Here is a 21,085-nt window from a genome sequence, read left to right as displayed (position 1 = left end):
CATCGGCAACTAAGACTGAAATGGGCACTGACCATCAGCACTGGACGTTGGCACAACGGCAGAGGGTTGCATGGTCTGATGGATTCCGACACCTTCTTCATCATGCCGATAAGAGGGCGCGAATCCATCTTCCAGGGGAACAGCTCCTTGACAATTGTACTGCTGGACGGAGACAAGATGGCAGCGGCTCCATTATGCTCTGGAGAACATTCACTTGATCATCCATAGGTCCAGTGAAACTCATGCAAGGCACCATGACGGCCAAGGAGTGTCGTACACTGGTAGCAGACCACGTACACCCCGACAGCAGTGGCAGTGGCATTTTTCAGCAAGATAATGCGCCATCTCACAAGGCCAGCTGCGTGATGGAGTGGTTCGAGGAACAAGGCGGCGAGTTCCAGTTGATGTGCTGGCCCCCCTGCTCGCCAGATCTGAAGCCGATCGAGCCGGCCGCTGTGACCTAGTGGTTCTAGGAGCTTCAGTCCGGAACCGCGCTGCTGCTACGGTCGCAGGTTCGAATCCTGCCTCGGACATGGAAGTGTGTGATGTCCTTAGGTTAGTTATATTTAACTACTTCTAAGTCTAGGGGACTGATGACCTCAGATGTTAAGTCCTACAGTGCTTAGAGCCATTTGAACCATTTGAACCCGATCTATCACATCAGGGATATGATTGAACGTGGCGTCAAAGCTCATCACCCCCTCCCCAGAATTTACGAGAATTAGGTAACTTGTGTGTGAAGGTGTGGTGCCAACTCCCTCCAGTGACCTATTAAGGCTTCCACGACGCGTTGCTGCTGTTATAAGTGTCAAAGAAGGACATACTGTTCTGGCTGATAAATGTACACTTGAAAAAGACCTGGAGACATGGAACGACTCCAGCTGGATTACATCACGGTGAGACAGAAATTCCGAACTCAGATATTGGACTGGAAGGCGTAACCATGAGCAGATGCAGACTCACATCACAATTAATAATGGTGAAGACTAGAGTGAGGTTTAAGAGAATCGTCCAGAAGAATCAATGTGAAAAGAAATGGGATACTAAAGTACTGAAGAAAAATGGGATGCTTCTTAAGTTCTCTTTGGCTGTGGATAGGGCGATAATGAATATCGTATTATACAGTTCAGTTGAAGAGGAATAGACATCTGTAAAAAGAACAATCACAGATGTTGGACATACAAAGGAAGGAAAGACAGGTACAAGGAAGTTGATTGCGAAACTACCTCAAGTACTGGAAGAAATATTTCAACTAGCCGACGCAAGAAGAAAATACACACACATTCAGGGAAAGACTGGCATTCTGGAAAGTAGTAAGTGCAGGAAAGCTAAGGCTGCAAGAAATGTGTGAATAAATGTCAAAAGAAATGGTCATCGGAAGGACTGATTCAGCATGCAGAAAAGTCAAAACAGTCTTCGATGAAATTAAAAAGCAAGGGCGGCAACATTAAGAGAGTAGAGGGAATTCCTTTGTTAAACGCAGAGGAAAAAGCGGATAGATGGAAACAGTCCGTTGAAGACCTCTACGACGGGGAGTACTTATCTGATGACGTGATAGAACGAGAAATGGAACGACACGGAAGACATACGGGACCCAGTATTGGAGTTACAGTGTTGAGATCAAATCAGGCAGTAGGGGTAAAAAGCATTTCTTCGGTATTTGCAGAATCACTGGGAGAAGCGGCAACCAAACGACCATTCAAGATGGTGTGTGTGGGAGTGGAGACATACCATCGGACTTTCGGAAGAACATCATCCGCAGAATCCCGAAGACAGCAAGAGCAAGTACGTGCGAGAACTATCGCAAAATCAGTTTAATACCTCATACGTCTATATTGCTGACACGAATAATATACAGAAGAATGGAAAAGAAACTTGCAGATCTGTTATAAGATGATTAGTTTGGCTTTCGGAACGGCAAGGGCACCAGGGAGGCAGTTCTGATGTTGCACTTGATAGAAGCAACACTTAAGAAAAATCAAGAACCTTCGTACTATTTTTCGACATAGAAATAGCGTTCAGCAATGGAAGATGTTCGAAATTCGGAGAAAAATATGAGTAAGCTATAGAGAAAGACGGGTAACCTACAGTATACGCAAATACCAGAACCAAGAGATAGCAATAAGTATGCAAGACCAAGGCAGAAGTGTTCGGATTAAAAACTGAGTTAGATGGAGATGCAGTATTTCTCCCTACTGTTCAGTTTATATATCGAAGAAGTAGTGACGGAAGCTAAAAAAGATCAAAGCGTTGGATTAAAATTCAGGATGAAAGAACATCAATGATAAAATTCGCTAAAAACGTTGCTACATGCGGTGAAAGTGAAGAATTACGGGACCTGTAGAATGGAATGAAAGTCTAATGAGTGTGGAATACTGACTGACAGTAAGCCGAACAAACAGGAAAATAATGAGGAGTAGCAGAAATGAGATCAGTGATAAACTTATCAAAACTGGTTATCACAAGGTAGATGAAGTTCAGGAATTCTGCGACTTTGGTCTCAAAATAACACGACTGCCGAACGACAGAGGACACAAAAAGCAGACTAAGGCAAATAAGCTCTTCTGGCCAAAAGACGTCTACTAGTATCAAACACTGGCCTTAATTTCGTGATGCAATTCCTGAAACATGCGTTTGGAACACAGCATGGGAATGAATCATGGTCTGTGGAAAAACTGAAAAAGAAGGGAATCCAATGGTCTGAGATGTGGTGCTGTAGAAGGATGTTAAAAATTGGGTGGACTGATATGGAATGAGTAGACTCTCCGCAGATCAGCAATGAAAGGAGCATATGGGTAACACTGACAAGGAGAAGGGGCAGGAAGATAGGACATCGAAATAAGTGTCCAAGGAATAGAAAAGCAACTGGAATCACTCAACAGAGGAAGTCCACTGTACCTGACGGGATACCAATTCGATTCTACACAGAGTACGCGAAAGAACTTGCCCCCCTTCTAACAGCCGTGTACCGCAAGTCTCTAGAGAAACGGAAGGTTCCAAATGATTGGAAAAGAGCACAGGTAGTCCCAGTCTTCAAGAAGGGTCGTCGAGCAGATGCGCAAAACTATAGACATATATCTCTGACGTCGATCTGTTGTAGAATTTTAGAACATGTTTTTTGCTCGAGTATCATGTCGTTTTTGGAAACCCAGAATCTACTATGTAGGAATCAACATGGATTCCGGAAACAGTGATCGTGTGAGACCCAACTCGCTTTATTTGTTCATGAGACCCAGAAAATATTAGATACAGGCTCCCAGGAAGATGCTATTTTTCTTGACTTCCGGAAGGCGTTCGATACAGTTCCGCACTGTCGCCTGATAAACAAAGTAAGAGCCTACGGAATATCAGACCAGCTGTGTGGCTGGATTGAAGAGTTTTTAGCAAACAGAACACAGCGTGTTGTTATCAATGGAGAGACGTCTACAGACGTTAAAGTAACCTCTGGCGTGCCACAGGGGAGTGTTATGGGACCATTGCTTTTCACAATATATATATAAATGACCTAGTAGATAGTGTCGGAAGTTCCATGCGGCTTTTCGCGGATGATGCTGTAGTATACAGAGAAGTTGCAGCATTAGAAAATTGTAGCGAAATGCAGGAAGATCTGCAGCGGATAGGCACTTGGTGCAGGGAGTGGCAACTGACTCTTAACATAGACAAATGTAATGTATTGCGAATACATAGAAAGAAGGATCCTTTATTGTATGATTATATGATAGCGGAACAAACACTGTTAGCAGCTACTTCTGTAAAATATCTGGGAGTATGCGTGCGGAACGATTTGAAGTGGAATGATCATATAAAATTAATTGTTGGTAAGGCGGGTACCAGGTTGAGATTCATTGGGAGAGTCCTTAGAAAATGTAGTCCATCAATAAAGCAGGTGGCTTACAAAACACTCGTTCGACCTATACTTGAGTATTGCTCATCAGTGTGGGATCCGTACCAGATCGGGTTGGCGGAGGAGATAGAGAAGATCCAAAGAAGAGCGGCGCGTTTCGTCACAGGGTTATTTGGTAACCGTGATAGCGTTACGGAGATGTTTAACAAACTCAAGTGGCAGACTCTGCAAGAGAGGCGCTCTGCATCGCGGTGTAGCTTGCTCGCCAGGTTTCGAGAGGGTGCGTTTCTGGATGAGGTATCGAATATATTGCTTCCCCCTACTTATACCTCCCGAGGAGATCACGAATGTAAAATTAGAGAGATTAGAGCGCGCATGGAGGCTTTCAGACAGTCGTTCTTCCCGCGAACCATAAGCGACTGGAACAGGAAAGGGAGGTAATGACAGTGGCACGTAAAGTGCCCTCCGCCACACACCGTTTGGTGGCTTGCGGAGTATAAATGTAGATGTAGATGTAGACACCTAGTCTTCGTTATACTAGAGGGAACAAATAATTGAGGACGTACGGTGCAAGTGCTACTCTGAGATGAAGAGGTTGGCACACGAGATGGATTCGTGGCGGGTCGAATCAAATGAGTCAGAACACTGATGATTCAAAAAAAAGGTGCTACGTAACTTTGTATTGCGGATCAAAGTGAGGTTTTCGACCCTTATTAAACAGTTCGATGAGTATGAGAGTGAATAAATTGTTCTCTTCCTCGACGATATCATGTTGATGTCGCATACCGAAATCTTTCGTGCAGTACTTCGGCACGATGTTGGCACGCATTTACCGAGCCTGAGCAACTAGAGGAGAAGCAGGAACATTATAATCTCTCTCTTATCAAGTCTCTGGGAATGTAGCGGAATTAGGGAAATACATTGATATACAACATAAATGCAGCTGTAAATTTTATTAAGCGCTCTACTGTTGATACTGTAAACTTCGTCATTTCATGCACAGAAATGAAAAATTCAGTAGGACTGCGAATTGTAATAGTATTTCAACTACGTTGTTGTATGTAGACTCTATTGAGTTGCGATATTTAGGGACTCTTTGAGTTGATTTTGAGCAGTTTGAGGAAAAATATTTGTGAGCGTTGTATAACAGACAGTACTGCAATGGTATTGAAATTACGTTGTTGTATCTAGACCCTACTGAGTGGCGATATTTAGAGACTCTTTGGTGTTCATTTTGCGCCGTTTGAGGAAAAATATTTGTGCGCGTTGCATAACAGAGAGTAAAAAAATCTTGCAAAAAAAGTGCAATAGAAAAGAGAACGTCAAATGAATCGAAATAGCATTGTGGTTGTAAATATTGTATCACATGAATAACTGAAAATCTGTGTAATCTCCTTTCTATGTCTGAAGACGGATTACCTACGAAAGTAACTCCGAAATATGTCCTGAAATGAAAATGCTATCACGTATACAATGTTTAGACCCAGGAACCGAATTAGTAACGCGGTCTGGCTGCAAAATTTATAGATTATCTAGACAAGAAAGGCTTACTTTAGGCAACAATTTGCAATGGGCATAACAAAAGAAAATTGAATTTGCGTGAACTTGGTCACAGTATACAGGAGTGGACAAACATGCAAACACCAAAAACACGACACAACACAACACCTTACTACGCCTAATACGGTGCAGGAAATACGTTGTCATTTAAAACAGTTTCCAGTCGTCCTGGAACGGATGAATAGAGGCCCCGTAAGGTTTTCAAGGAAATCTTATACCATTCTTGCTGCAGAATTGTGAAAAGTTCAGGTAACGATGATGGATGGCTATTAATAATATTGAGATATGGTGACTGTAGAGGTCAGGAGGGATTCGACAATTCATCCTCGTGCTCTCAAAACGAGTCCTTGACGATGCGTGCTGTGTGTTGCGGAGCACATCATGACCATTCTGGAACAAACATGATATAATCGTTGGCAGTAATGCGATCTTGCAGAGCAACCGTGGGGCCCATGGAATCCTACCAAACTGCTGCCATGTTTCACTCTTGGGACATAAACTCGGCCAGAAGTTGTAAACAAACTCGTTCGACCAAATGACTTCCTTCTTTTGTTCTATTGAACAGTTTTTATGGATTCGACACCACGTTTTCCTGTTGCGGGCATTTGCGTCACTAATGATTGTCCTTGGAAATGCAGCTCGGCTTGCAATTTCTTGCTTCTGGAGCTGCCTTCGTATTGTTTTGATGCTGACAGGGCTTACGGGTGCTACATTCACTCCTGCAGTGACGTTTGTAGTTGTCTATTTTTCGTCACCATCCTCTTCAATTACCATCTCTCACGATCGCTCAACACACACTTTCGTTCGTGTTGTGACTAATGGGATGATGTTTTCCCATTTTTCCTGCATGCCGTATAAGTCATCAATATTGCGCCTCTTGAAACACCAAACACTTCGGCTACCTTGGTTACGTAAGTGCACGCCATACGAACACCAACAATTTCCCCAAGTTCGAATCCACGTAGCTCCGAAATAAAGGACTTACAGCGACACAGCACACAGTTTTAACCACAACTGAGACCTGCTACATATTGGGAACATGACACAAATGTCGTTCGTGATCAAATGCAACAGTGCGGCTTGCAGACTTGCTTAAAATCTGCATTTATATTCAAACATGTATGTCTCGCAGTGTTGCCATGTTTTTGCCCAACCGTGTACCTCTCGATTTACATGAAAACATGTAAACCAACGACGCTCTTGGCCCCGTGCATCACTATAATCCTGTTGATTCACACTGCAATGATAACTCACGAATACGAAACATCACACAATCACGGTTTATATACTCGTAGAATGAAGTCTGTGAATCTGTCGGCTGTGTCAAACTCAGTCACCTATCTTTTGTACTGAAAGATCATGCATAGAAAAGCGAATTATAATATTCACAGTCGCTGGTTCTCGTTTTGAGATTAATCATAGTCAGAATTTTAGGAAGTTACTACCACTGCTGAAGGCAGATGTTTGCATTGACTGAGACTGTGCTAACTGAACTCGTAATGAACTCTCCTAAACGGCAATATCGTGACAAGGAAAGTTAATTAATTTACAAGGTATTTGAATACAAAACCATATAACTACCTCCAAAAGTAGTTGAGCAACGATAGCACGAGCAACATCAGTCTTCGGAAAACTGGATAAAGTTTAAAAACGTGAGGAAATGAAACAAAGCAAAATCTATGTACAGAGCAAAGCAATGACCAATGCTCATTAGCAAAGAGTGTGGCAAATTAAAATGAACTACCTTTCGGACGGATTACACTACTCGCCATTAAAATTTGTACACCAGGAAGAAATGCAGATGATAAACAGGTATTCATTGGAAAAATATATTATACTAGAACTGACATGTGATTACATTTTCACGCAATTTGGCTGCATAGATTCTGAGAAATCAATACCCAGAACAACCACCTATGGCCGTAATAACGGCCTTGATACGCCTGGGCATTGAGTCAAACAGACCTTGGATGGCGTTTACAGGTACAGCTGCCCATGCAGCTTCAACACGATACCACAGTTCATCAAGAGTAGTCACTGGCGTATTGTGACGAGCCAGTTGCCATTCCACCATTGACCAGACGTTTTCAATTGGTGAGAGATCTGAGGAATGTGCTGACCAGGGCAGCAGTCGAACATTTTCTGTCTCCAGAAAGGCCCGTACAGGACCTGCAACATGCGGTCGTGCATTATTCTGCTGAAATGTAGGGTTTCGCAGGGATCGAATGAAGGGTAGAGCCACGGGTCGTAACACATCTGAAATGTAACGTCCACTGTTCAAAGTGCCGTCAATGCGAGCAAGAGGTGACCGAGACGTGTAACCAATGGCACCCCATACCATCACGCCGGGTGATACGCAAGTATGGCGATGACGAATACACGCTTCCATTGTGCGTTCACCACGATGTCGCCAAACACGGATGCGACCATCATGATGCTGTTAACACAACCTGCATTAATCCGAAAAAAATGACGTTTTGCCATTCGTGCACCCATGTTGGTCGTTGAGTACACCATCGCAGGCTCTCCTGTCTGTGATGCAGCGTCAAGTGTAACAGCAGCCGTGGTCTCCGAGCTGATAGTCCATGCTGCTGCAAACGTCGTCGAACTCTTCGTGCAGATGGTTGTTTTCTTGCAAACGTCCCCATCTGTTGACTCAGGGATCGAGACGCGGCTGCACGATCCGTTACAGCCATGCGGATAAGATACCTGTCATCCCGACTGCTATTGATAGGAGGCCGTTGGGATCCAGCACGGCGTTCCGTATTACCCTCCTGAATCCATCGATTCCATATTCTGCTAACAGTCATTGGATCTCGACCAACGCGAGCAGTAATGTCGCGATACGATAAACCGCAATCGCGATAGGCTACAATCCGACCTTTATCAAAGTCGGAAACATGATGGTACGCATTTCTCCTCCTTACACGAGGCATCACAACAACGTTTCACCAGGCAACGCCGGTCAACTGCTGTTTGTGTATGAGCAATCGGTTGGAAACTTTCCTCATGTCAGCACGTTGTAGGTGTCGCCACCGGCGCCAACCTTGTGTGAATGCTCTGAAAAGCTAATCATATGCATATCACAGCATGGTCTTCCTGTCGGTTAAATTTTGAGTCTGTAGCACGTCATCTTTGTGGTGTAGCAATTTTAATGGCCAGTAGTGTAATAGCAGTCAGATGGTATACCTTGCATTGAAACGTATTCTCCGGCCATTGTGGCCGAGCGTTTCTAGGCGCTTCAGTCTGGAACCGCGTGACCGCTACGGTCGCAGTTTCGAATCCTGCCTCTGGCATGGATGTGTGTGATGTCTTTAGGTTAGTTAGGTTTAAGTAGTTCTAAGTTCTAGGGGACTGATGACCTTATTCGCTTCACAAAGGCACGAAGAGCATGCCTTCACAAGGAAGACACGCTCTAAAGTCATGAAGAGTTCCAGTCTGGTCCCTTTAATCCCCCAAACCAATCAAACAATCATGAAGAGTTCAGTGAAAGTCTTTAGCTTAAACATCGCAATACGGACCAAGAAAATAATTATGCGTAAAGTACACGACCTCTGTGTATCATGAACAAACTCATATTGTAAATGTTCTCATTTTGCACAGATTTGTATTTATCTTTATTCACGGTTCATCACTTACCTAATTGAACAGACCGTTTTTTAATTTTTTTTACAAGTTATTCAAAAGACATTCTTGTGTCCTAGTGTATACTTCTGCAATTAAATAAAAAAACATAACATTAGATTGAAAAATTAGAAGAACATGACTTAAGATAATTTGATGAGGGTAGAATGTGTAGGATTTCACCATCAATGCCAGGGCCTTGGTGGTAAACTTCGAGCTGCTCGCCTGTGCGTGGCATACTGATTTCTAATCAGAGTGATAGACTGATTTTAGGGAAGCATCTCACAGTGAACGTTGAGTCGCTGTGTTGAGTCTATGTTCTGTAGTATTCTATTCTAATTCGTATTCTAATTTTATGAAGTCTCTGTATCGTTCTATATGTGAGGTTAGTGAATTTCACTTAAATAGTGCCTAGGGATCTAATGGTACTACTTCTGCACTATAGCTATTACATCGTTCCAAAGACAACCTATGTTGGTAGCAAACGATAAATATTCACTGAAACGTGTCTTTGTAGCGAACCTGCGGCAAATAATACGTGAAATAATAAAATAGTGAAAGTCGCAAATGTGCCTAATTATGGCACACCGTGGCACGGTTATAGCTAGTTACAGTCTAGAGTCGTCAGAGCTATAGCATCTCTTCGAACACACTGCCTAAGTACTCACGTTGCAGGCTGGGACCTGACTGGCCCGCTAAGGATTTCTTCCTAAACATCTTATCGATCGTGCCCAAAACGAACTATGCTGGTAACAATCGATAATTACGTACAGAAATGTATGTTTGCAGTAAACCTGCGGCAAATAATACAAGAAAAAATTAAACAGAGAAAGTTGCAAATGTTGCCGACAACTCTCAATTGATTCCATTTAAGGAATTCTTTTATACATCAAAATGGATGTCGAGTGCCACAGATGAGTACAGCTACGTACTGTGTTTCATTACAGAAAAATTTCGTGATTAAAGGAAGAATAAAAAAACGAGAAAACTGTCAATACATTGCAATTTTGTCGAAAATTATAGTGATGAGACCGTGGCTGTGTAAAAATACAGATTAATTCTTGCAATAAAGTAAAAGCAACAACGACCCACCGTTAATAATGTTACTTATTAGGAACGATTTCCAATCCACACATTCATCCCCACATGGCTGTTCACATTTAAAATCACATTTTGATGTGCATGTGATATTTCGTGATTGTGACAAAAGTTCTTTGGGGTGCAGTTGATAGTTTTCCATGATGTGCCTCCGATTTGAGCACCTCGCCTATCGTACACCATACAACAGGGAGATCCCCCCCCCCCCCCCCTTTCCCATCCTGTATGTTCAAAGCAATACCGTATAGGTCACATCTATATTGTGAAGAGTGGACAGAAGGAAATTAAAGAGGGGATCTGCGCTCTGTAATAGATGATTATGCGAATGTAATAAAGCTTTTAAAATTTTATGCAGTGTCTAAACACCAGCTTGAACTTTTAGACTGGAGATTTGAATGTGTTTCAGAGTGGCTGGCTCATCCTTCTTACTTCAGCAATTGGCCCGCCACACATATGTCCTGCACTATTGCAACACGTTCCACGAATTTGTCTTTTTTAAATTAAGTTTTAGAACTTTATCAAACGCCTTCCGCCGCTTTGTCAAGAAATACCGAATCAGCCTGTGTGCCTTGTGGATCTCGTCAAGGAGCAAAGTGATATGTGTTTCACACATTCGTGAATGGAACACGAAAGCGGTAAGAGAGGAGGGGGTACTACAGCGTGCTACGTATCCACAGCAACATTCGCTGCGTTGGTTTGCGCAATGCAGTTGAAGTAGATGATTAAAAGTATCTATACACCACTATTTAAAGCTGAGTTGCCAGCCGTTGTGGCCGAGGGGTTCTAGGCGCCACTCCGGAACCGCGCTGTTGCTACGGTCGTAGGTTCGAATCCTGCCTCGGGCATGGATATGTGTGATGTCCTTAGGTTAGTTAGGTTTAAGTAGTTCTAAGTCTAGGGGAGTGATGACATCAGATGTGAAGTGCCATAGTGCTTAGAGCCACTTCAACAAAAACGGAATTGACTATAAGCGGCGGTATGAAAGGAGTCTGTGAGTGTTGTGTTCTAGGTAGAGAAGCAGTAACAGGATAATGGTTCGGTCAGGGCGACTCACTGGCAAGGTGTGACACTCGTCTTTGATCCCTGTGGGTCAGAATCTGTCCACGATCGCTGTTCATACTCTGTGTTACATGGCTGAGAGTGGTACACCAGGCCTCGTAGGTACTTTTCGACAGTCCTCGTTGAAACCCCGTAATCACGGAGAAACCCAGGGCACGTCTAACCAAAATAGGTCCGTTCTGCAATTAAGCCACGTCTTCACTTTTCCCATTCAGCCGATTGATATGTGCACACCACTTCACTGTCATGCCCAGCGTCGGCGATGGAAGGTCACAGGACCACCTGATACCATTCAACAGTAGTTACAGCGCTCGAAAATCACCAGTTCGCTCTTCCAAGGGGTGGTTAATGGTTTTACTAGTGAGGTCACTCGAAAGCAAAGATACTGTTCCGAAAATAAGCGATGGAAAGAGCAACTGCCGCGCGGAGTGGCCGCGCGGTTTGAAGCGTCATGTCACGGACTACGCGGCCCCTCCCGCCGGAGGTTCGAGTCCTCTCTCGGGCATAGGTGTGTGTGTGTTGTTCTTAGCATAAGTTAGTTTAAGTAGTGTGTAAGTCTAGGGACCGATGACCTCAGCAGTTTGGTCCCTTAGGAATTCACACACATTTGAACATTTTTTTTTTAAGAGAGCAACTAATTTGTTTAGGGAAACATACTCGGTGGGCGTGCTTGTCCCCGCTATTCGAATGACTTAACGGACGTGGACAATGAAAATTTCCGCGTAGACAGAAATACGGCGAGCGGCAAAGACGGCGATTTGTGGCTGGAGCCGGGAAGGGCCCCGCGTCCTTGGCGGAGGAGACAATGGACGGGAGGCGGCGTCGCGCCGGCTGGCCGGAAGTGGCCGCAGGCTTTGTCCCCGGCCAGCTGGGTCGGCGGAGCGCTGTGCCGCTCTGCTGCCGTGGCTCCGTCTGCAGGCCGCGTGGGCGCCGAGCTGACCACGCAGCCGCGCTACGCGTCGCCGTCTCGTACTGCACACCCAGCTGGTGTGTCCTTCCCTATAGCACACGCGTTCACCACAACTGGCTCTTTAGACCCGTATCACGATGTCAGATTTGTTTGACAAATATCTCTTATCAAAGTCATATGGTCGAACTTTTGACTGTGTACTGGGGAAGCTTTTATCGAAGACAATTTTGACCAAAGATCTTGGAAGCTTGACTCGCTTCGCTTGCTTCTAATGTTTAAAACGACGGGTTTGTCTATAAATAACTTCTCTGCTACCAGTCACGATTTTCTTTTAAATGGTTCAAATGGCTCTGAGCACTATGGGGCTTAACTTCTGAGGTCACCAGTCCCCTAGAACTTAGAACTACTTAAACCTAACTAACCTAAGGACATTACACACATCCATGCCCGAGGCAGGATTCCAACCTGCGACTGTAGCGGTCGCGCGGTTCCAGACTGTAGGGCCTAGAACCGCTCGGCCACCCCGGTGGCAATTTTCTTTTATTTATGTCTTATTCGACACGATTCGGGAAATGATTCCCATTTTCAAATGCGTTTTTCTCTTGAAAATGAGAATCATTTCTCGGTATGCGTCGTGTAAAATATGTTGTTGTTGTGATCTTCAGTCCTGAGAGTGGTTTGATGCAGCTCTCCATGCTACTCTATCCTGTGGAAGCTGCTTCATCTCTCAGTACGTACTGCAGCCTACATCCTTCTGAATGTGATTACTGTATTCATCTCTTGGTCTCCCTCTACGATTTTTACCCTCCACGCTGCCCTCCAATACTAAATTGGTGATCCGTTGATGCCTCAATACATGTCGTACCAAACGATCCCTTCTTCTAGTCAAGTTGTGCCACAAACTCCTCTTCTCCCCAATTATATTCAGTACCTCCTCGTTAGTTATATGATCTACCCATCTAATCTTCAGCATTCTTCTGTAGCACCACATTTCGAAAGCTTTTGTTCTCTTCTTGTCCAAACTATTTATCGTCCATGTTTCACTTCCATACATGGCTACACTCCGTACAAATACTTTCAGAAACGACTTCCTGACACTTAAATCCATACTCGATGTTAACAAATTTCTCTTCTTCAGAAATGCTTTCCTTCCCATTGCCAGTCTACATTTTGTAAAATATAAATAAAAGAAAATCGTGACTGGTAGCAGAAAAGTTATGTATAAACAAACCCGTTGTCTTCACAGTCTCAGGCTTTCACAAAGAATGTATAATTGATCGAATTAGAGTTAAAAGGACGTCAGAGTTTACTTCGTTTGTGGTTGCCACCAGAATGACAATTTCTAAGTGTGAAGAATTCGAAAGTCTTATAACAGCGAACATATTAAATATAAAGACCTCAATAACCGGCTAGAATAGCTAGGAACTAACAGCAGCCGTCAACTGTGTTCGGAGTGGGTGCGCCGTAGATGACGTCAGGAAGAAACTGAATCGACTAAGCAGTCAGTTGTAAGTAGGCTGTTTAGGTTTTCTTATTGGTAACGCCTCGTAGCGCTCTGTATGAAAAATCACTGGCTGTGCTGTGTGCAGTCTGTGGCTAGTTTGCATTGTTGTCTGCCATTGTAGTGTTGGGCAGATGGATGTGAACAGCGCGTAGCGTTGAGCAGTTGGAGGTGAGCTGCCAGCAGTGGTGGATGTGGGGAGAGAGATGGCGGAGTTTTGAAATTTATAAGACTGGATGTCATGAACTGCTATATATATTATGACTTATGAACACTAGTAAGGTAAATACATTGTTTGTTCTCTATCAAAATCTTTCATTTGCTAACTATGCCTATTAGTAGTTAGTGCCTTCTGTAGTTTGAATCTTTTATTTAGCTGGCAGTAGTGGCGCTCGCTGTATTGCAGTAGTTCGAGTAACGAAGATTTTTGGTGAGGTAAGTAAATTGTGAAAGGTATAGGATAGTGTTAGTCAGGGCCATGCTTTTGTAGGGATTTTTGAAAGTCAGGTTGCGTTGTGCTAAAAATATTGTGTGTCAGTTTAAACACAGTCATGTATAATTTTTCTAAGGGGACGTTTCACAGTATACGGCGAAAATCAAAGTGTTGTTAGCAAAGTGTTGTTAGCTGTGGGATGTGAGTATTACATCGAAAGCTGGACCAGCTTTCATCGGTAAAAATCTTAAAACAACCACGAGACGATCTAAAAATGGTTCAAATGGCTCAGAGCACTATGGGACTTAACATCTCACTTCATCAGTCCCCTATAACTTAGAACTACTTAAGCCTAACTAATCTAAGGGCACCACACAGCCGGCCGCGATGGTCTCGCGGTTCTAGGCGCGCAGTCCGGAACCGCGCGACTGCTACGGTCGCAGGTTCGAATCCTGCCTCGGGCATGGATGTGTGTGATGTCCTTAGGTTAGTTAGGTTTAAGTAGTTCTAAGTTCTAGGGGACTGATGACCACAGCTGTTAAGTCCCATAGTGCTCAGAACCATTTGAACCATTTGACACCACACACATCCATGCCCGAAGCAGGAATCGAACCGGCGACCGTAACGGTCACCCGGTTCCAAACTGAAGCGCCTAGAACCGATCGGCCACCAACGGTCGGCTGAGACGATCTTTAGCAGAAATCACATTCCTCATATGAGTATCTTGCTTACAGATATGATGGGCTACTTTCATCGGTAGAAATGAACATTTTTTCGTCCATTCTCAAATAATTTTCGTAGTTCAGGAAGCTAATTCTTGTGAACATTTCGAGCTTGTCTTCTTGCTATTCGTGGCTTGACCCACAAACATTCCCGGTTCTCGTACTTTATAAGCAATACGCACGCCGACAACATTACGGGACATGCTGAAAAGTAATGCTTCCGAATTTCTTATGTGAAATTTCTTAAGTTTTTCAATAAAACAAACATAATTAAGACTTTACATCTTTATTCTTCCAGTCTACATATTCATTCCTCAACATAGTCTCCCTGGCAATGAGCACATTGCTCTCAAAGAGAGGCCAGTTTGTTGATATTGTCACTGTAGAATGTTTGACTATGTTGACGGAGCCACAATCTCACTTCTGCTTGCACTGCTTCATCGCTATGAAAATGAAATCCTCGGAGGAGTTTTGGAAACAGATGAATATCGGAGGGTGTCAGGTCGGTACTGTATGGAGGATGATCGATGACGGCGAACCCAGGGCGTCGGACTGTTGCATACGTCGAAACCTCGTGTGTGGTCTGGCACTGTCACTCCTCGACTTCGAAACATGAATACGGCTCGCTGTTTCTCTCGCACCGACATAGTTACACTGCCATGTTACGCGCTACAGTTCGGAGCCCTCTAGCTGCAAAAGGCTGCAAATATGTCGACATGAAGAATAAAGATGTAAAATGTTAATAACGTTTGTTTTATTTAAAAAAACTCTGAGTTTTCGTATAAAAAATTCGGAGGCATTACTTTTCAGCCCGCCCGCGAAGATTATATGGTGCTGCACAGACAATTAACTGTTCGGCATCCATTCTCGAATAATTACGATAAAGTTTGATGATATTGTAATAGATCCTTTGAAGTATAGTAAATAAACTGTGACAAAATATTTGACAATAATCTTTGATCAAAAAATGGCAGCGGCCTTGCCGCAGTGGATACACCGGTTCCCGTCAGATCACCGAAGTTAAGCGCTGTCGGGCGCGGCCGGCACCTGGATGGGTGACCATCCGAGCCGCCATGTACTGTTGCCGTTTTTCGGGATGCACTCAGCCTCGTGCTGCCACTTGAGGAACTACTCGACCGAATAGTAGCCGCTCCGGCCAAAGAAAACCATCGTAACGACCGGGACAGTGGTGTGCTGACCACATGCCTCTCCTATCTGCATCCTCATTGAGGGTGACACGGCGATCGGGTGGCTCCGATGGGCTGCTTGTGGCCTGAAGACGGAATGCTTTTCGATCAAAGACAGTGTAATACAGTTCATCTATCAAATATCATACAAATGCTTGGTACAGTGCAGGGTGTCCCACTGAGCTGACCATCCCAAATAAATAACTTTTTGTCCAGTATATATATATATATATATATATATATATATATATATATATATATATATATATATATATATATGTGTGTGTGTGTGTGTGTGTGTGTGTAAAGCTAATATTGTTTACCTACCAGGAGGGCATTAACTTGTATGATTGCCTATCTTGTAACTTTTACCGAGCGAGGTATCGCAGTGCTTAAAACTGGACTCACATTCGAGAGGGCGATATTCGTATCTCCGTCGGGCGCTCCGGATTTAGGTTTACTGTGATTTCCACAAATTGCTCCAGGCCAATACCGGGATGATTCCTTTGAAAGGGCACGGCCGATTTCTTTGCCCACCCTTCTTTAACTCGAGCTTCTGCTGAATCTATACTGGCTTCCATGCCCAGGGAATGTTCCTTCCTTCTTGTAACTTTGTTCGTTACGAAAACACTAACAGCACCCTGTGTATTTGATTCGTTAGCTCACTTCCTTTCCTTAAGACCTGTTCAAAAACTGTGACTTGGCCAAGTTAACACAACAATCAACAGAAACAGAAACGGGGACTATTATCCATTCTGGGCAAAAAAATGGATAGAACATTCAAAGATATTCATAGAGGTGGCCGTGGACAGTGATACACTGATCCACGTGTTGGATGAAAGAATTCATCGCTGCTTCCACTGTTGCCATCTGAAGTGAATTACAGGCAGCCGCTGTACGTTCCTGCATTTTCTTTAGAGGTTTGGGATATGGAGGTGAGAAACGTCTTTTAGGCATCCCTAAAGAAAAGAGGCCAGAGGTGCTGAGTCAAAACGAGCAGGCCAGTCAATTGCGTACATTGTACCCACACAAACCTTCAACTCAAAACGGTTGAATGAGTAACCAGTGTGCATTTTCCTTGTGTTTCAACGTATTTACTGTGAATTCCAGCTAGCGGGCGTCACCCGTCGTATGATGGCTGGATCTCCTACTGCCACATTTGTGTACATGGAGTAGGAGAAGCAATCTGCATTGTTAAAGAACAACTGAGGAAACAAGGGAAAACAACAAATGCACGTATAGCAGAAATTGAAACCATTCTAAAGGTTATAACAGAACAGAAATACTTCAGTTTCAAGAAGGAGCTCTATCTACAAAGATGTGGCGTACCAGTGGTCTACTTGCAAACGTTTTTTTGAACCACACTGAAAACACAATATTCCATCAAATTAGGCAACCGTAACAATACAAGTTTATATACTGGCACCGCTATTTGGACGACATCACTTGCTTAACAGACGAAACAGGCGCCGGGATAAAACAACTACACACTGATACAAATACAGTTCACCCACAAATAAATTTACCATTGAGACACAAGAAGACACGAAACTTCTTTTCTCAGATATCACCATACACATAATCAACAATAAACATGATTTTGGAATTTTCATAAAACCTGCAGCCATAAGTACAATCATCCACAACCATTCCAGCCATCCCCAGACACACAAACTCTCAGGTTTTAGATATATGCCTCACAAGCGCAATATAAATCCACTGGGCAGACTCAGCTACACACAGGAACTAAATGCAGTATAGAAAGTAGCTAGAGATAATGGGTAATATAATCTCTTACAAGAAAACCATCACCCAGACAACACGCAGACTGGTCTTAAGATCCCCAGAGAAAGTAGTAGTCTTTATCAAAAACTCACAATAGAGAAAACTACCACACACAAAAAGCAATGATACAACGAAACAAAGTCTTAAATAATAATAAAAAAAACACTTTGCAACGAAACCCTGTCTGGAAAACTCATTGAGCTATACTTTGTACATTAAACATAATAATCAAACATTCTCAAATATCTAAAAACATCTGTTTTCTCAGTCCCCTCTCCCCCCTCCCTTTTCAGCTCTCTATCTCTCTCTTCCCCGTACCCCTCCTGTCTTTCTCTCTCGCTCTCGTTCTACACACACACACACACACACACACACACACACACGCACACACACCACATAACATCACTACACTACCCCCCCCCCCCCCCCCCCCCCCCCGTAACTCCACTCCCCAGCAGACACATCACGTTAGTTCAACATTTACATCTACATATCTACATGGATACTTTGCAAATCACATTTAAGTGCATGGCAGAGGGTTCATCGAACCACCTTCACAATAATAATTCACACGAATTATCAAAATTAACGTCACATAAACATAAGGCAAACAATGAACAAGTGAGCAGCGACAACAACATAGCACCTCTTAATGAATATGGTGACTGAAGTGTCTGCTCAAATCACGTTTTATGGTAAATGCTTGTAAAGTAAAGTTGAAAGAGGAATTTCATAAATAACAGTGTGGAGACACTTTTCTCAACAGCAGTAGATAAAGATATCCGCCAGAGGTACGCAAGAGGCTGGAAAATGTAAGAACGGTAACATAATAACCAATATCCACGAAATAGTACTTCAGAAATGCACAAAGAATTTTCTTCGTGAGCACTCTGCAGATGACATGCTCTCAAAAACGACAAAAAGCACAAAACTCGTCTACAATAACGCAGTTTCACTAGCTATGTAATTTTCAGGTGAACAATCAAAACAAGAAAAACAAAATGCACATATTTTAATTTTTAGGCCTACAGTAGATAAATGTTTATAAACTTCGTTTTCTACTTTACAGGAATAGAATTTGAACCACGGAAGTTGACACACAGGTGTCGAAACATACCTGTGAGAATAAAAAGAAATAGTCCATAATGATATTTTCACTCTGCAGTGGAGTGTGGACTGATATGGAACTTCCTGGCAGATTAAAACTGTGTGCCAGACCGAGACTCGAACTTGGGACCTTTGCCTTTAGCGGACAAGTGCTCTACCATCTTTTTTTCTTATTTTTTTTAAAGTGCTCTACCAACTTTTGTTTTTCTTCAGATAATGAGAAAACAAATAAAAGCCGCTAGTGTATGAAAATAAAAGATGATGTTCTTCATAAAATAACACAATATTCCTTGAAAACGTAAAACATAAATAGATATATATTCGCAACATCCTTTTTTTTTTTTTTTTTTTTTTAAATGTCATATGCATACAATCTCACCATCAGCAGCAACCCAACTTTATTTTATTTTTATGGGGGAGCACAGGGAAAGAAAACAAATAGGCTGCAGATAGAGAGCTATGTGTGAAAAGGATAAACATGTGTAAGGGAAAAAAACTTAGAAGAGGAGGAGAAAAGCGAAGTGAATGAAATAAGGAATACTTTCTGCTCCGTGCTCCACTTTGGCGCGCCATCAGAACAACGTCCATTCTATCATTGACCATTAGAAGGGGAACGTGGGATCGTCCAGTCTTGGATGGCACATTTCGTTGAGATTCCAGCTCCGAGGCGGGTTGGCGAAAATACTCTGTAAATAGTTCGCAAAAGTGGCCCGATAGTGTCGATGTCGGCGAAGGGTGTGGTGATGTACGTGGAGGCGAGTCCAAAGGTCCGCCGGATCGACGATGTAGTCCCGGAAGAGGTAGTTGATAGCCATGCCACTGATACATGTGATGGGGTGCCACTTAGACGATGGAAAGCAGGTCGTGTCAGGATATATCATCACGGTAGAAGAAACGTGATGTGGCGGTACTTGGAGGTAGAAAGCCGCAATATTTTGTACGAGGGTCCAGACAGCTGCTGCTGGCCCACACACAAAACGATGTAAGTCTGTATCTTCGACATTGCACTTCATCTTTATAATATATGTATGCAACCCACCACTTTACATGATTAGTGGGTCCCAGGATGTTACAGTGTCATTATTGTTAGCAGCTAATTTCAGTTATTACAAGTGAGCTACAGTACAGTTTTATAATGGGCAATTTCTATTCTATTAGTACTCTACTTAGTTCTAATGACTACTTATGACTAAAACCTTTACTCCCTGCAGCGTCACAGGTGTGTCAGTGATTGTATAACCCTACTGTGTGGCCTTGCTCACCGAGCTAATCCCGATGAGCGTGCCCCTGATACTAGACATGCCAAGGATGACTTGAATCGCTGCAGGTTCCTATTTGTATTTCCTATTTCTAAGTCCTACTAACTAGGCTCCTATCCTACGTCAAGTCCGGTGCAAGCCTCAATTCGGTTTCTTTACCCTATCCTTCTAGTCCTGTAGGTGGCGAATTCCAACTGTATTGTGAATCGACCTATCCACGCACAGGGGTACTGCATTAGGGTCCTAGGACACATTTAGTTATTTGCTGCTATTCCCGATTTTCCCTCAGATATTCTGTTAAAAATTTTACGTGATACCTCGTTGGCTAGGTTGTTCAGAGTTCTAAATGTCTCCTCACGTCTTAATAGGGAGTATGTGTCATTGTCGGGTAGCTGAAGTCGTAACACGGCAGCTAAATCACTGAAAAGGCGGCACTGGTAAACCATATGGTCGGGAGTCCCTGTATTCCAAAAACAAACGGCCGATGAGCGACATCGGAGGTGGGTATGTGCCAAAGACGTCGATGGGCGTCTCGATACAGGTGCGAGCTCGATGGTCAACATTCCAATAAAACTAGCATTTTGGCTTTTCCATAACCGGAGCATAATATTGGTGTAAAGTGTGTAAGTAGGTTGTTTAGGTTTTTATATTGGTAACGCCACGTAGCGCTCTATATGAAAATCACTGACTGTGCTGTGTGATGTCTGTGGCTGGTTTCCATTGTTGGAAGATTTGGTATTGTAGTGTTGGGCAGTTGGCTGTTAACAGCGCGTAGCGTTGCGCAGTTGGAGGTGAGCCGCCAGCAGTGATGGATGTGGGGAGTGAGATGGCGGAGTTTTGAGAGCGGATGATCTGGACGTGTGTCCATCAGAGAGAGTAAATTTGTAAGACTGGAGTCATGAACTGATATATATATTATTACTTTCGAACATTATTAAGGTAAATACATTGTTTGTTCTCTATCAAAATCTTTCATTTGCTAACTATGCCTATCAG

General features: G+C 43.3%; 1 pseudogene; it reads left to right on the top strand.

Moving 5' to 3' along the window:
* The first annotated feature begins 15,720 nt into the window (after positions 1-15,720).
* LOC124608071 lies at positions 15,721-15,838 on the top strand (annotated as a pseudogene).
* Positions 15,839-21,085: the final 5,247 nt, after the last annotated feature.

This window comes from Schistocerca americana, chromosome 3, assembly GCF_021461395.2.
Source record: "Schistocerca americana isolate TAMUIC-IGC-003095 chromosome 3, iqSchAmer2.1, whole genome shotgun sequence".
In the NCBI taxonomy this organism is placed as follows: Eukaryota; Metazoa; Arthropoda; class Insecta; order Orthoptera; family Acrididae; genus Schistocerca; species Schistocerca americana.
This window is presented reverse-complemented; position numbering and strand designations above follow the sequence as displayed.